Consider the following 16,804-nt stretch of genomic DNA (forward strand, 5'->3'; position numbering starts at 1 on the left):
TTTGACGCCTATCCTAAAGTCACCTGTGCCGCATCTGTGGCCTTTTCTGTTGGTTCTAAGGATGAGGACTAGAAGAGAAACACAGAGGTTAATGGAAGATGAGGAGTACCAGGAACAATATGAGGAGGTTGAGGAAGGGGACATTTTGGACCGTGATCAAGATTTTGAAGGTATGCAGGAAGCTAGTGACCTGGATATTTCTCCTGAATGGGAACTCTCGTCTGCAATAGGTCTTCCAATGCAGGAGGTGACTTCTTATGACTGTGATCAGGAAGGCAGCGGATCTGCTGAAGTTGCCTCTGCCCACAGCAGAATTTAAATCTAATATTTTGACAGATATGCTCCATTCCCTTTGTTCTATCTCTGAGCCTTTGCTCCTATACAAAGAGGCTTTGACTGAGCCCATCCTTAATGTGTGGCAGAAACCAATGACTACTCCTGCAGTGACCAAGTCTGTGGCGAAGAGGTATAAGGTGTCTCCGGGGATCCTGATTTCCTGTCCACTCACCCATTATGGTTTCGTGCTCCTCAAAACAGTCTTCAGTGTCATTCCCATCTACACATGCAGCTAGGCAGTCCAAATGCATGGAGCAATCTGCTAAGGTATTATCTTCAGGCAGTATGGCACTCAAGTCAACTAATGCTACATGCCTTTTGAGTCTCTATATCCATGCACTTATGGAGTCGGCAAGAGAAGTGCTTCCCAAACTACTGGAGGACATTCAGGGTAATTTTTTCAGTGGTCCTTTTGGATGCTCAAGCTGCAGCCCGCCAGGTCTGCAATCTGGTCTGGACACTGCTTATTCGGTTGCCAGGGCAATGGGTTCATCTGCGGCGACCAGGAGGCACGCTTGATTAAGGGGATTGAGGATCTCTCCTGAAGTCCAAGCTACTCTGTTAGGTCTGCCTTTCGATGAATCTCGCCTATTTGTGGCCAAAGCAGACTCTTCACTGCAGCACTTTAAAGACAGTACAGCCACAGCAAGCTCTTTGGGTCTCTAGTCTCACTCCAGGGGCTTTGACAGTATTGCAAGTTTCGTGGTTTTAGCAGGACCTTATTTTCATTGCCAAACAGCAGCCACAACAGCAGCAATAGCAGGCAAGCCCACTGTACAGAACATACATAGAAAAGGGCATAGGTCATATGCGTGGTACAGCACAGCAGCACGTTTCCTCCTTCTCCTCTTCCTCTTCTGCCCCTCCAACTGGTACGGCACGGAAGAAGCTCTATCTCCACCATCCTAGAGCATGCTTGTCCCTTGGGAGGACAGGTGTCCTATTTTCTACAACATTGGAGGTCTGTCACTGCAGATCTCTGGGTGTTGAACATAGTAGAGAATGGGTACACCCTACCCTTCCGGGAATTCCCCCCTTACCCTCCACATCAGGGTTGGTACTCAGAAGAGCACCTCCTGCTTTGAGGAGATTCTGTCTTAACTGCAAAAAGGTACAATTGAAGTGGTTCCGGTGTAGGAAAGGGGTCAGTGAAGCTATTCCCTGTACTTCCTGATTCCCAAAATGGACGGTCGCTTGAGGCCGATCCTAGAACTCAGGGTTTTGAATTTTCACCTCAAACAGGAGAAATTAAAGATGTTGAACCTGCTTCGGGTTCTTCTTGCACTGCAGAAGGAAGACTGGAGAGTGTTGATTGATTTACAGCATGCGTATTTTCACATTCCCATCCTGAAGTCTTATGAGAAGTATATTCGTTTTACAGTGGAGTCGTAATATTACCAGTTTGTTGGCCTTCCGTTCCATTTTATGTCCACACCTCGAGTTTTCACAAAGGTGATGGCGGATGTCGCAGCACATCTCAGAAGATTGGGGGTCCCTGTTTTCCCCTATCTAGATGACTGGCTGCTCAAAGTGAAGCCACCATGTATGGTGTTGCATCTTTGCAAGTAGCAACACAACTGTTACTCAACTTGAGGTTTTCGATAAATGTACCCAATCTCACCTGGTGCCCTCTCAGTGCAACCTGTTCATACGGGCAGTACTGACTGTGAGTACCATAAACTAAATTAGTGGAATGCGAGCGATGACTTGAATCAAGATTTACCCAGAAGCTGTGGAAATGGCGGGGACCCAAGGAACCACCCGAGGTAAGTAACTAGAAGCCCTACAGAGGCTGTGTGCTAAGTGGGAACAAGACTGCATGATCAATACAAGTCAATGGGCAAGTCACAGTTGCAATTTTAAAGAAGAAGGACCCTTCCCAGCAGAACTTGTAGAAACCCAGTGCAAACCCAGTGGAAGACAAAAGGTTAGAGAGCCACCCCACTCGTAGATACCTTGTAAACCATGATACCTGCCCCAGGGAAGCCGGGTGCACAGTTGTGAAGTGGCATCAGAAACCGCCGTCGATTCCAGTGGAGGACTTTGGAAAGATGCTGCTGCTGGAGACGATGAAAGTGTCCGGTGGAACTCAAAGGTGGATTCAAATTTGAAGAACTTGCAAGCAGAGGGGACAGAGTCCATGCCACTCAGGAGTGACCAGGAGGCACGAAAGACGAATGCCCACCAATGTCAGATACTGGACTGGAGCTGACGGTGACCTTGGAACTGCAGCTCTGAGGACAGGAGATGTGGAAGACCAGGGGCCGTACTCGAGCTGTTCCATGTCGGATGTCGAAAGTTGAGGGGTCGGTGTCCGGCAGGAGCACCAACAAGCCTTGGCAACTGCAAACAATGTGGAAGTGGAGAAAGGTGCAATGTCGGGACCAGCAGGCACAGGAGAATCACCACACGCAGGGGAGTCAGGGCACGCCCCGAGCAATTAGGGGAGCCCAAAGAATATGAAGAGGACCCTCAAGAGGTCCCACAGGCCGGAGGCACTGGAGTTGCAAGAGGACCTCGAGGGGCTCACCAAAGATGCAAGCACACGATGCAAGAGATGCATTGAGGATGAAGATCTTGGTCACTGACATGCTTGCGGTTAGGGCTACTTGGAGCCCGAAGATCTTGCTGGAAGGAAGTCAACAAGCCTTTGCAACTGCAAGCCGACACGGTGAACAGGGGTTCGGTTCATGCAGCTCCGCCGAGGGTTACTGGCCTTAAAGTTGGTGAGAGGACAGGGCCGACCTTGAGGGATGTAAAGAACCACCTCCTGTGTAGCTGAGCCTTTTGGGGTACATGGGAGCTTAGGATCAGCAGACTGGTCAGCAGAGTTGCTGTGCCTTCAGATACAGGGAAGTGGCTCCTTCACTTCAAGGGAGATTCCTTCAGGTATCTTGGATGCTCACAGACCTTGGAAGGTTCCTTTATAGTGCACAGGCACGGACGTTGCAGCAGGCGAGCAAGGCAATGAGATCAGTAGCAGCAGTAGTCTTCCTAATTGCAGCTTTGATGCCCAGAGCGAAGTCCAGAGTGCCCAGAAGGTCAAAGAAGAAGTGGTGTTGATAATGAATCTTGTTCCATGATAAATTTACGGACCCACCCACAGGTACACCTTTAAATACCCTAAGAAAGGGTTGGGACCATTATGGGGTCCCTCCCAAAGGGGCTAGACAAGGGGAAGGATACTCCCCTGTCCTTTGTCCAGTTGCGTGCCAGAGTGGGAGCCAACGGCTCCCTGAACTGGTTTGAACTGGACTATCCATAGAGGGCACCAAGTGTGCCCTGCTTGCGGACTATGTGCGCTGGCAAGCGCTCCCACCCTGCCCCAATACACTAAATCCTGTCTGGGAGGTGGTCACACCTCCCTGTGACAGGATACCTATTGTTCTGCCTTCCCCTGCCCGAGCTTGGGTCAGCAGCAGTAGGGCAGAAATGTGTCTCTGGCCAGCAGCAATAAAGTGGTGGTGTGCACACCGTTTGGTTCTGCTTGCTTACCCTATTGTTTATCATAATCAACAGGAAAGTGCGTGCATTGCTGGGTAATCCCTTGCCCTGGCGGCATACCAATATAATTCATACTGTGGGGAGTGAAGATCCGTTTCACACTGAGCCGCAAAGCAGGAAGTGGGTATACTAACTACCTTGAAACTGTCTTTATCAAAATCAATCTTATTTATTCCATTAATTTAACCAGCTTTAGTCCATTTTTAAATTTGTCTTTTGAATCTGTATTGTAGTTCCTATATTCCCAATAGGCTCTGCGCATTGGAATAACATAAATTATAGTTTAGACGTAGGACTGAGGTTGACTACGTCTCTAATGCCAGCTAGCTCAGAGGTCACTAGAAACTTTCTCGAGTGAACAAGAAGGAGTTAACTTTTCTGAATAGACAAGAAGGGATTAGTTTCTGACAACCGCATAAACATGACAACTTTGCTCCCCCTAGAATAAGGAGTATATTTCCAGAGTCGCGGAGAACAATAGACAGCTATTTCACTCAGTCAATCTTGCATGCGCAGTTTCACCAGGAGTGCAGAGAAATAGAGAGACGGGCGTTTTCAATAAAAACTGTTATTTATTGAGCAGTCCTCTTTCTCATGCAAGAGAAGTGAATTGCCACAATTGCAATACTTGTCATAAAGTAAAGTGCGTACAGTAAAAGGAGTATTATGAAATAATACTGTATAAGGATTTATATGGTTTCTGAGCCATATGATACTTAAAACGGATAAAATACATACAATGATAAAAGTTGACTAAACGTGCTCAACTGGTGTTTCTAAAATACGCCTACCCCGGTGTACCTAACCTAAGCCTAGTACGTGGGAAGGAGTAAGTAAGTTGCAATTTAAGTTAAGATAGTTTTTGCCAAGAATCTGAATCAAGAATCCTCTAAGGATCCAATCAGCTCCGTACCTGTAACCAGGGCCCCCTTGCGCGCCCCGCTCCAGGGCGCGAACTAACCTCATGTGCCCCCCCCCTTCTTTCTCCACAGCCCCCGTATACTGCTACCTGGTCTGGCCCCGAGAGATACAGTTGCGACGAAGAGGACTGGCCCTTTAACTGGACCGAAGGTGTGCCGGAGGTGGAGCCGGATCCAGGGATAAAGGACGTCACAGAACAGACACAGGTGTGTTATTTCACCGGAGGAGTGGTTAGTGTGAAGGAGAGCGGAGTGGCGGGAAGCAGCGAGGACGAGCGGAGGATCGGAGGACGAGGAGGAGAGAGAAAGGCGTGGATCGAGAGTGGACGCTGGATCAGCGAAGTGAGCATTCCGGAGGACGAGGACTACAGAAGCCGACCCTGAGACGAGGGAAGCCGACTGGAGAGGAGAGGAGCAGAAGGACACGCCCGGAGGCCAACACCACGATCCGCCCAGCCGTACGCCAGGAGGGGTACGGCTCACAGAGGTGCGTGACCGCTTCCTGGGGTGGTGCAAGAGGAGAGCTAGTCGTTTCACGTAGAAGGGTTGCATAATCTGTCACAACCCTGGGGTACCCTCACCTTCCCTACACTCCTTAGATCGGGCTTGAGAGGGGGGGGAGGGGTTTGGTAGCACTGGGTGTGTCCTCCACGGTCCCTTCCCTGTAAAGCTTGACAAACAGTAATTCGTGGTATTGATACAAGCCTCTCTTCTGTTTCCCCCCCCCCTGTTGGTGTCGGCGAGGGTGGACAGCACGGAGCCTCCGGGAGCCAGAAGAAGGAGGAGCCCCATCCGGAGGAAAGAGGAGGGAGTCATCCGAAAGACCCGAGGAGAGAGAAGTCGATCTCCTCGCAAAGTCCCTGTTAGAAAGACTTGTACTGATTCGTTATATGATCGAATAAATACCAGACCTACTAAAACACGACTCCTGCCTATTCCTAGCCCCGCTGCTACAGTGGTGGAGAATGCAGGCATAAGCACCGTCAGTAACCCGACGATGGAAGGAGTCGGTCAAGCCCTGGTACAAGGGCAGGAGAGGCTAGAAAGGCTGGCTGAGCAGCAACTGAGAGCCGCCGAGGCAGACCGAGAGCTGATCAAAACCGCCGTGGCCGCCAGAGCTCTGGATCCCCCGCTGTCCGCGGGACAGGTCCCCCTGAGCAGCGTGCCACACTCCATGAGTGGCGTTTCCTTACAGAAGTACCAACCCGGTGAAGATCCCGACGCCTTCCTCCTTAACTTCGAGAGGGCAGCCCGGGCTTGTGGCTGGCCCGGGGTGAAGTAGCCGTTCTTCTTGGCCCCGTTATTGGTCGGGGAAGCCCAGGCGGCATATCAGGTGGCGAACCCGAGAGGAGACACCCCGTACACAGAAATTAAAAGAATCATCTTGGACCATCTGGGCCTAGACAGAGAAGCCTACCGACTTAGGTTTCGGAGGGAAAGGGGGGAAAGGGGGGTGTCCGGCGAGACACCGAAAACTCTCTTTGTAAGGCTGAAAATGGCTGCAGACAAGTGGCTTAGCCCAAATGATAGCACTAAGGAAGAAATCATGGACCGCATTTATCTGGAGCAGTTCTTAGAAGCCTTACCGTTTGCCACGCAGAGATGGCTAAAACAGCACCATGACCTGACAACTGCCCAGGCCGTCGAGATGGCCAACACCTTCTCCCGAGTACAACAAAGACCCCTGTTGCCCGTCGAAACCGACAAACAGAAAAACACCTTCAGAACAGAGAAAAGACCCGTGAGGATCCCAGAAACCCCGAGACCTCGGGTGTGGAAGAATGAGCCCCTTCCCCACAGTGGCCCTCAGTGTTTTGAGTGCGATACATGGGGTCATATAGCGAGACTGTGTCCCAGGAGAAAACCGGCCAAGGAACCCATGGAGGTGGGATACTTACCTCGCACCGTCCTATATTCGGCGGAAATGGGAAACGCATACCGCGTAAGTATAAGGATTAATGGTAACCCTGTGCAAGCTCTACTCGATTCTGGCTGTCGCCAGTCAGTAGTACAGGCCCACCATGTTCATCCCCAGCAGCTCGTCCAGAAAGAGCGGGTGTATATACGTTGCGTCCATGGCGACGTGAAACCCTACCCAGTGGCCGTGATACCACTGAAACCACAGGAAGGACCTCCATCCCAAGTCAGAGTCGGTGTATTACCCACCCTTCCCGAAGACCTAATCATAGGTACGGACAATCCTGCCTTTTTGAAGATGTTCGAACGATGTCTGAACAGGAGGAAAGCGATACGGAATCATATCGCAACAAAAGAGGAGGCCGATGCACTGGTTTCCCCAGACCCGTGGACCTTGGACCGCAGTTTCCTATTCGCCCAGACCAACGACGCGTCATTGTTCAACGCTTGGGAGACAGCACATCAGAATCAGGGGTTGGTTCCCATTAAGTACCCCCGCCTGTTCATCAAGAACGGACTGCTGTATCGACAAGGAAAGGAGGACGACCCAGAACAATTGGTGGTCCCTGTCTCCTTTAGGGAACAAGTATTGTTTTTTTCACATTCCCACCTGGTAGCAGGCCATACCGGGGCAGAAAAAACTACACAGAACCTCCTGAAATGTTTCTACTGGCCAGGGATATATAAAGACGCTCTGACCTATTGCCAACAATGCGACATTTGCCAAAAGCGTAACATGACCCGACCACCAGCCGTGCCCTTACAGCCCCTCCCCATCATAGGGGTGCCCTTCGAACGAATAGGGATGGACATCATCGGACCCCTCCCTAAAACCAGGAAAGGACACCTATACGTCCTGGTAATGGTGGACTATGCCACTAGATTCCCGGAGGCTTTCCCACTCACCTCTACAACCACGAAGAACGTCGCGGACAAAATGTTGGAATTGTTTTCACGAGTGGGATTCCCAAAAGAGATTCTAACAGACCAAGGGACCCCCTTCGTATCACGTCTTATGGGAGAGGTCTGTAAGTTGTTACATATCCACCAAATACGCACTGCGGTGTACCACCCTCAAACGGACGGCCTCGTAGAGAGGTACAATCGTACATTGAAAACGACATTGAGGAAGATGTTGGAAGTCAACAGCACTGAGTGGGATCAGATTCTTCCGCTGGCCCTATACGTCATCCGAGGACAAAAACAGAGTAGCTTGGGGTTCTCGGCCTTCGAACTACTGTACGGCCGACAACCCCGCTCACTGCTAGACATGACCAAAGAAGCCTGGGAGCAGGAGACCCCAGAAGAGACCGCAAAAACCCTGGACTATGCACGCAACCTCCGCTCCAAACTGGGCAAATTGCGAGATCTGGCCTTCGCCAATCTCGAAAAGAATCAGCAGAAACAAAAAGACGTATACGACAAAGGAAAAAAATGGCGAAAACTGGAGAGAGGGGACTGGGCGCTAGTGTTGTTGCCCTCTTCAACTCAGAAATTTAAAGCGGAGTGGAGCGGACCGTTCCAAGTAGTGGAGACGAGAGGCAACACCAGTTATCGGTTGCTGATCAACGCGCGAAAGAAACAGGTGTACCACATTAACATGTTAAAGAAATGGCTCGGGAAACCACCTACCACCATACACCTGGCAGAGGGGAAGACGGACACGGATTCCTCCACTATACCCCAACTCGTGATTAACGAGGACCTGAGAGACAAAGAAAAACGGGAATTGATGGAAGTCCTTAGGGAACAGGAGCAGGTGTTTTCCGACCTCCCGGGGAAAACCACGATGGCTGAACATCGCATTGACACTACTCCAGGAAAGACCGTTAAAATACGTCCCTATCGGATCCCTGAGGCCAGAAGAATAGACATACGGCGAGAAGTGGCAGACATGTTACAACTTGGGGTAATCCGCCCGTCCCATAGCAACTGGTCCAGTCCGATTGTGCTCATTCCGAAACCAGATGGCACTAGACGATTTTGCATGGATTTTCGGGCCCTGAACGAGATATCCAAATGTGATGCCTACCCCATCCCGAGAATTGACGAACTAATTGAGAAGTTGGGAGAAGCCGCCTTCATCAGCACAATCGACTTGACAAAAGGATACTGGCAGGTCCCGCTGCGTGAAGAGGACCGCCATAAAACAGCGTTTTCAACAGCAGAGGGCCATTACGAATTTACCGTGCTGCCCTTTGGGCTACACGGAGCACCCGCCACTTTTCAGAGACTGATGAACAATGTTTTACATGACCTCTCAGCGTTCACGTCAGCCTACCTAGACGACATCGTGGTGTTTAGCCCGGACTGGGAATCACATCTGGTGCACTTACGAAAAGTGTTGGAGACCCTTGAGAACGCCGGGTTACGGATTAATGCAAAAAAATCCCGACTGGCCTTTCACAAGGTGAAATACCTCGGATACGTCCTAGGGCATGGTCTCATAGAACCTCAATCAGAAAAGGTGAGGGCCATAGCCGACACCCGGTTTCCCTCCACAAAAAAAGAACTACGCGCCTTTTTGGGCCTTATTGGATATTATAGGAGGTTTATACCCCGGTTTGCGCAGGTGGCAGCACCCCTTACGGACGTTCTCCAAACAGCTGTCAAACAATCGGCATTGACATCCCCTACCCCAGCCATGTTGGACGCCTTTTCCGAGCTGAAACGGAGGATCACGTCTACACCGATTCTCAACTCGCCTGACTTTTAGCGGCCCTTTGCGCTGCACACTGATGCCTCCGATTTCGGCATTGGCGCGGTACTGTCGCAGGAGGGCGGCGACGGGATGGATCATCCCATACTTTTCATCAGCAGAAAACTGTTTCCACGGGAACTCAAATACGCCACGGTGGAGAAGGAGTGTCTGGCTATCCGATGGGCAGTCGAGAAGCTGGCCTATTACTTGGAGGGCCGCACCTTCTCTCTCTACACGGACCATGCCCCCCTGTTGTGGATGGCTCGGAACAAGTCCTCTAATGCCAGGGTCATGCGCTGGTTCTTGGCTTTACAGCCCTATTCTTTCAGGGTGTGCCACAAAAAGGGGGTGGAGAACACGGGGGCTGACTATTTGTCCAGGAATCCGCTTCCCGAGCGGAAGCGTCCAGAGGGGGAGGTGTGTAACCAGGGCCCCCTTGCGTGCCCCGCTCCAGGGCGCGAACTAACCTCATGTGCCCCCCCCTTCTTTCTCCACAGCCCCCGTATACTGCAACCTGGTCTGGCCCCGAGAGATACAGTTGCGACGAAGAGGACTGGCCCTTTAACTGGACCGAAGGTGTGCCGGAGGTGGAGCCGGATCCAGGGATAAAGGACGTCACAGAACAGACACAGGTGTGTTATTTCACCGGAGGAGTGGTCAGTGTGAAGGAGAGCGGAGTGGCGGGAAGCAGCGAGGACGAGCGGAGGATCGGAGGACGAGGAGGAGAGAGAAAGGCGTAGATCGAGAGTGGACGCTGGATCAGTGAAGTGAGCATTCCGGAGGACGAGGAAGCCCCGACGACAGAACAGAGAAGACAACGGATTACCGGGACTACAGAAGCCAACCCTGAGATGAGGGAAGCCGACTGGAGAGGAGAGGAGCAGAAGGACACGCCCGGAGGCCAACACCACGATCCGCCCAGCCGTACGCCAGGAGGGGTACGGCTCACAGAGGTGCGTGACCGCTTCCTGGGGTGGTGCAAGAGGAGAGCTAGTCGTTTCACGTAGAAGGGTTGCATAATCTGTCACAACCCTGGGGTACCCTCACCTTCCCTACACTCCTTAGATCGGGCTTGAGAGGGGGGGGAGGGGTTTGGTAGCACTGGGTGTGTCCTCCACGGTCCCTTCCCTGTAAAGCTTGACAAACAGTAATTCGTGGTATTGATACAAGCCTCTCTTCTGTTTCCCCCCCCCTGTTGGTGTCGGCGAGGGTGGACAGCACGGAGCCTCCGGGAGCCAGAAGAAGGAGGAGCCCCATCCGGATGAAAGAGGAGGGAGTCATCTGAAAGACCCGAGGAGAGAGAAGTCGATCTCCTCGCAAAGTCCCTGTTAGAAAGACTTGTACTGATTCATTATATGATTGAATAAATACCAGACCTACTAAAACACGACTCCTGCCTATTCCTAGCCCCGCTGCTACAGTACCCTGGTTATAAAATGAAGGAGGTCTTGTATCTCTTTCTCAGGACTCGATCACCCAGTAACCCGCAAGGGTGACTGGGAACACTGGAGCTGGATTTCTCGGCAGGAGAAAAGACAGCGTCTCTCTCAGCGCGTCAATGGGAGGGTCGGCTTCCTTCAGCACTCGTTACAGCTGGGCTTTGGGTAAGTAGATAGCCGATCTGCTCCAAACCACCGTGTGTTTGCTTAAGGCAAACGCTGGTATATTTATACCTGGAAGGAGCCGAGTTTGACGTAAGGTTGGACATAAGACGTCACTAAGAACTTACAGTTCTTTCTGGACTCCAGGAGTTCTTGGACAAATCAAAACAAAAGCAGGGGGAATTCCCGGGCTGCTGGAGGCTTGGTTTGTTTAAAGAACGCGTTGTACTTTTTAGTAGTCTATGGGAGTAGCCTTGCCGTGTTTGGATTGCATTGGCTATGACTAAATATGGATATGATTCTTATGCCTTAATAAAGGATATGATTTGTTATAACCACATAAGGGCATGAATCGGGAATATTTAAATAGGGTCCTAGATACGTTCACAACACCCACTCCACGTATAATGTCCATCATTACTAAATACTAAGCAATACTAAACATATAACGATGCATGTGTTTTCCAACCCACCCCAAAATACATAAAATGCATTTGAAATGGTATGTACACAAAAATTAGTATTATACTGTACGTTTTTCAAGCAGTGATATCATTCAGATAATGCATACATAAATATTGGCTGAATGAATCGCGAAAATTACATTTATGAAATGGCTCTTAATACAGAAGAGAAGGTCGAGACCATTTCATCACATATTTATACAATACTGTACATGGCTAGAGGCTAAGTTAAAATATTGTCTCTAGAGTTTCTAAAAATAGAAGTTCTGTTCTCTAAGAATAGTTCTACTTTAAGCAGAGTACTATGTGCCAGAAAAGGTAAATATTTTGGAAATGGAAAAATTCTTTCGCTTTTAGGGAAAAAAAAAAAATAGTTCCAATGTTTTCAGTAGTGTTTTTATCAAAGACTGAAGGCCGAATTCAGAGTTCAGGGAACGCTGTGTACTCAAAAGTTATTCTCGTTGTTAGGAGAGAACATTAAATCAGATAGGGTGGCAAAGAATTCATCTACAACAGTAGGTGAGAGTTCGACCAAGTTGAAAGCTGAAATAGTGCATATGTGAGAATCATTGCCATCATCGATGTCTGGATCAGCAATGTTCACAGAAGGTTGGACCTGTGTGGTGCTGCTTTCATCTCGCACTTCACCGCCACCTAATCGTAATGGTGAAGTCTCAACGAATGCCGTCATCAGAATAGGTAGCCGCTGGGGACAACACGTTGCATGAGCCGTTACCGAACTAAGCAAAGTATCGATATCCATTGGTACTGCTGATGGTAGTGTAAGACAGACGTCCAACACGCATTCTTCTCCACATAGCAGACATTGTAGCACAGGTAAGATGCAATCTTGCCAGATTGGTCTGAATGAAAGAAACCAGGTAGTATTCAGATCTCTTAGCTTCGCCAAGCCGAGGACTTTAGTAATCCTTTCTCGGTATCTCATCGCTAGGATCGTTTCTTCCATTGTTGCCTGGGTTTTGTCTGTGGCTGGACTTGCCTTATCAGAGCAGAAGGAACAAAAATAAAATTCCTGCTACGAGTCCCAAGAGAAGAGGCAGGCCACCGAAGACAGAGTGCACGAAATTCGGGAAGATGCCCAGAACTGTTTCAAAGGGTGCTAACAGTCCTGAAAAAATTGTCTTAAATACATGTGTGATGCCACTGGTATCAGACATGTTTAAGATTTGGCTTAACATTTCTACGAAATGTATGGGGCAATTTGTCAATAATAAGGTATGTATCTCTGCCGCTGTCCTTGCAACTTGCAGATCATACGTCTCTTTGGACGAGGTTAAAGGCACAGTTGTCTGTAAATGAATAGACTTCATTCTGCTTAAAGTATCAATTCGAATAGAAGAGATATTCAGAGAAGGCCATCTTGCTGCCTCCTTGTCTGGTTTGCTGTTTGGATACAATACTTGCATACAGCAAATGACCCTGGAAGTAACGCTCACGAGATAGGCTTTTCCTGGCACCATGCCACAACAGCTGTGGTCACTTATTATAACGTAGCTGCTGTTGGAAAGCTGTCTGAAAAAAGGCTCTATCTGTGTTGCAGGGGTGCCGTGCAGGTGACATGAAAGGTTATTTGATGAACCTTCGCAGGCTCCATGCAAGTTAATACCTTGACACAGAAGTGTACCGCTTAGTGATTTTTTACAGTTGTTGCCACTAAGAAATACTTCTTTTTTCCCTTCACTATAACATCTATGTGTATAAGGTAAATTCTAGGTTGACTTGATGTATCCTTTACCCAACCTTTCATACAGGTCTGCTGGTATATACTTTTGGCAATACTGAAACTGAAAAGTTGTTATCGGAATTGTAATTGTACCATGTATTATTAATTCAATGACAGGTCTCTCTGACATTGTCAATGGTAAATCTCAAGTTTTTCAATGCTCAGTATCGTATAGTCTGCTCCTTTTTGTGCCAACGAGATTTGTTTATCTGTAAGGTTAAAGATAGAAAATAATGTCGTTGTGTTGATTAGACGCCATGGCACGTAGCCTGAACGGAGGTTTTGTAACGTACAGCCTAACTGTACAATAGAACGTAATTGGGACTGGCCATGTTGCAACATTAGCAAGTCCTGCTCTATTATATCAATAGCAGACGATACAATGCTGTCCAGTGAATAAATTCTGGAGGACAGAGTCGTTAACCCATTGTCCACTACAGACAGTGATTTTTCCAAATTAATACAAGCGATTTCTCGTATTTTTATAGCAGTTTCAATTTGCATTACTTTCCAGACTTCGTTGTAAGCAGCGTATATACCGCCGTATATGAAACATTTTTGACGCTATTACTATCAGGTATGGGCTTTGGAATAGACGGTTTGTTTAAGTCTTTAATCTTGGCTAAGCCAAGACAAGTTGTTTGCTGAATGGTGTCATTCAGGAATATTATCTGTTCTGGGATCATGCAGGCTCTAAATAATGATTCTAACCCTTGTACCTGCCAGTCTTTTGAACCCCAGATGGTTTTTGTCTCAATGTTGTTTTTCCAAAATTCAAAACCAAATGTAGACATTTTTTCATAAACTTTTTCAGAATAAATCAATTTGGTATTTGTCAACATGTTTTTCATTCCTGTCTTATTTAACATTTTGAAATAAAACGTTTCTGAATCAGTGTTGTTAAACCCTGAGAAGTATGGGAATTTCTCATGAAATGTTTTCGAGCTGCCTTTTGGCGGTGTTGGACAATGTTCCTATTGGTTATAAGTAAAAACATTTCTAGGATTAGCAGATTTATGCAAATAATGATGACCATAATGATTAAAACAGTACATTTCTTCATAATTTGACGAACCCTGCAAATAATCATGTTCTGTGAATTTTGCTGACATTTCTAAATCTGACATCATATTATTAATATTTTCAAAGTCCCAATCATCAGAGAAAGTACTTGGTGTCACAAAGTCACTTAATGAAACCTTGAACTGGTGTGGATATTTCAAGAGCTCAATCGGGCCATAGATTTCGTAATCCGTTGTGTCCCATGCTACACCACCGGGTATTGGATTGGCTATGATGTTCACTGATGACAGTTCTCTTTTTTCGATGTGATCGGATCTCTGAAGCTTTAGGACCAAGTTGATGTTCTGATTTGCTGTGTCCATTGTACTATGTTTTCCATCAATAAATCTACCCAAACTTAAAATCAAGATGAACCAGAGCAGGAGGAAAAGTACACCTAACACAATCCATAATTCAATCCATGGTGAAATCAGATATGTTTCTTTGAGTTGATGAAACAGTTCAGTCATTTTTTCTTTGAAAGTTTTTGTTGCTGGCGTTTCTTCATGTTCACTTGGATCATCAGAAAAGTAATCGAAATTGATGAAGTAGCCAGATGCAGTTCTGTCAATTGTTGGAATTGATTCCGGATTATCATTTCTCTTTGGATATGTATGTTCAGAGGCTACATCATTGTAGACTGATGTTTCTTGACAAACTGTTGTAATTTGGGTTTCAAGAGGCACAAGTTCCATGGCTTTGTTGCATAGTCCTTTTTTATTCACTGCAGGTTTATCAAAAGTGATTAGTCTTTCAGTTTGAACCTCTTGGATTGCAGCTAGGTTTGATCTTCTGCTACTTCTTGGGAGTCCACTGGGCCTACTACTTATTATTGGCCACATGATTGTGGTTTTACCAGGTCGATTGATACAACTCTGTTCTCCTTTTTACCAGCAAGGGGCGGTAGTACTACTGATCTTGTTCCGCTGACAGCTAAGACAGGTACAGCTTTTCTGTAAGAAGGCCCAAATTCCTTCTTCACCGCGATCTTTTCTCTGACCAGATCCCCAATCTTTGGAATCCAGACAGGTCTTGCTGGGACAGGTGGTTTTTCTTCAGTGGTCGTTGGCTTTACCTTTGTGTTACTTAGACTTCTTCTTGTTTCATTTAAGTCCTGTAAAACAGCCAAACGATCTTTGATATCAAAGGTTTTTTGTTTCTGATAGATACATCTGCCGTGTGGATTCCTCACCTTGTGAATATCCCCTTGCGTCAGCAACATTCGGAAATTCTTTTTGTAGATTCGCGCCGACGTGGACTTGGACGTCATAGAGGCACGGCATCGCTCGCGACTCCGCTGACGTCACCGACACCTATAATAGGCCCACGCCGGCGTGATGACATCAGCTCCCTTTTTTCCGCGTCGTCGACGCTAACGGTTTTCTGGGATCGTACTGTAGCTTCACAGTAGCTTTGTTACATTGTTCTATTACTGTGTCTATCTCTAATTTCTTCGAGATGTCGTCGAAGAAGACTGGTTTTAAGGCTTGCGGAGAATGTGGCAAGACGATGTCTATTACCGACCCGCATGAATGCTGCGTCTGGTGCCTGAGTTCCGACCATGACGTCGAGGATTGCCCTTGCTGCAACAAGATGACCCCGAAGGCTTTACGAGAGAGAGAGACGAAACTTCTCGTAGCAAAACTAAAGGATAAGAGAGTTAAAAAGTCTTCGAAGTCTCGATCTCGACATTCAAGGTCGAGGTCTCGCTCGAGGTCGCACTCGGAGTCGTCTTCGGCTCATGCTTCGAAATCTTCGAAGAAGAAGCACAAGAAGAGGAGCCATGAGTCACGTCATCACTCAGAAAAGGACCATAGTTCAAGACCGAAGACCCAGGCCAAACTTCTGAGTAAGGAGGTGGAAGTTTCGGAGTTGGAAGATCATAACTCTGTTGGTGAGGCTTCGCATCCGAATTCGCCCGAGTCTCAGAAGCAGGTCCATTCTCCAGTTCCATCCAATCCTTCTGGTCAGGAGGATGAAGGTGAGGAGCAGGGGGCTGGTGAAGTCGAAGTTCCGGTACCTGCGGGTTCGTCGACCCCGGTTCCTGGACTCGATGAAGAGGTCGACGTCGTATCGACTCCGCCTCCTCAGGAACAACCAAGAGGTCCATATCCGGATTTTCCGACTCCAGGTCAGGATCCTTCTCAGTTCCTGAACGCCATGTTTGGAGTTTATTCCAGGGCAATGGTCCCGTCTGGTGCACCTGTTGGTCCCACGGGTCCTATGGCTTTTAACTTGGGTGTTCCCCAGGCTTATGCCCCTGCGCCCTTCATGCCTTTTATGCCGGCTATACCACCGCATTGGCACTTTCCAACACCTCCTGTGTCGTCGACGCCGAAGCGCACGACCCCGACTCCATCGATGCCGATTCCATCGACGCCGGTGCCTACGACTCCGAAGCAGGATTCTGTTCGACCTCGGGTGAAACGACCTCATCCGACTTCGGGCTCGACGCCGGCCCCGACCCCGTCGGAGTCGGTTACGAATCCGTCGACTTCTATCGTGAAGGAAAGGTCACGAAGAGAGGTTCAGAGACTTCTGGAAGAAGAAAGATA

The 16,804-nt window shown here is 48.3% G+C and overlaps 1 protein-coding gene across 14 annotated transcripts in view; it reads left to right on the top strand.

The window, feature by feature from the left end:
• Positions 1-16,804, top strand: part of LOC144773261 (uncharacterized) — a 7,170,044-nt gene that overhangs the window by 5,339,336 nt on the left and 1,813,904 nt on the right. The gene's annotated exons all lie outside the window — the stretch shown is intronic.

Source organism: Lissotriton helveticus, chromosome 8 (genome assembly GCF_964261635.1).
Source record: "Lissotriton helveticus chromosome 8, aLisHel1.1, whole genome shotgun sequence".
NCBI classification, from domain to species: Eukaryota; Metazoa; Chordata; class Amphibia; order Caudata; family Salamandridae; genus Lissotriton; species Lissotriton helveticus.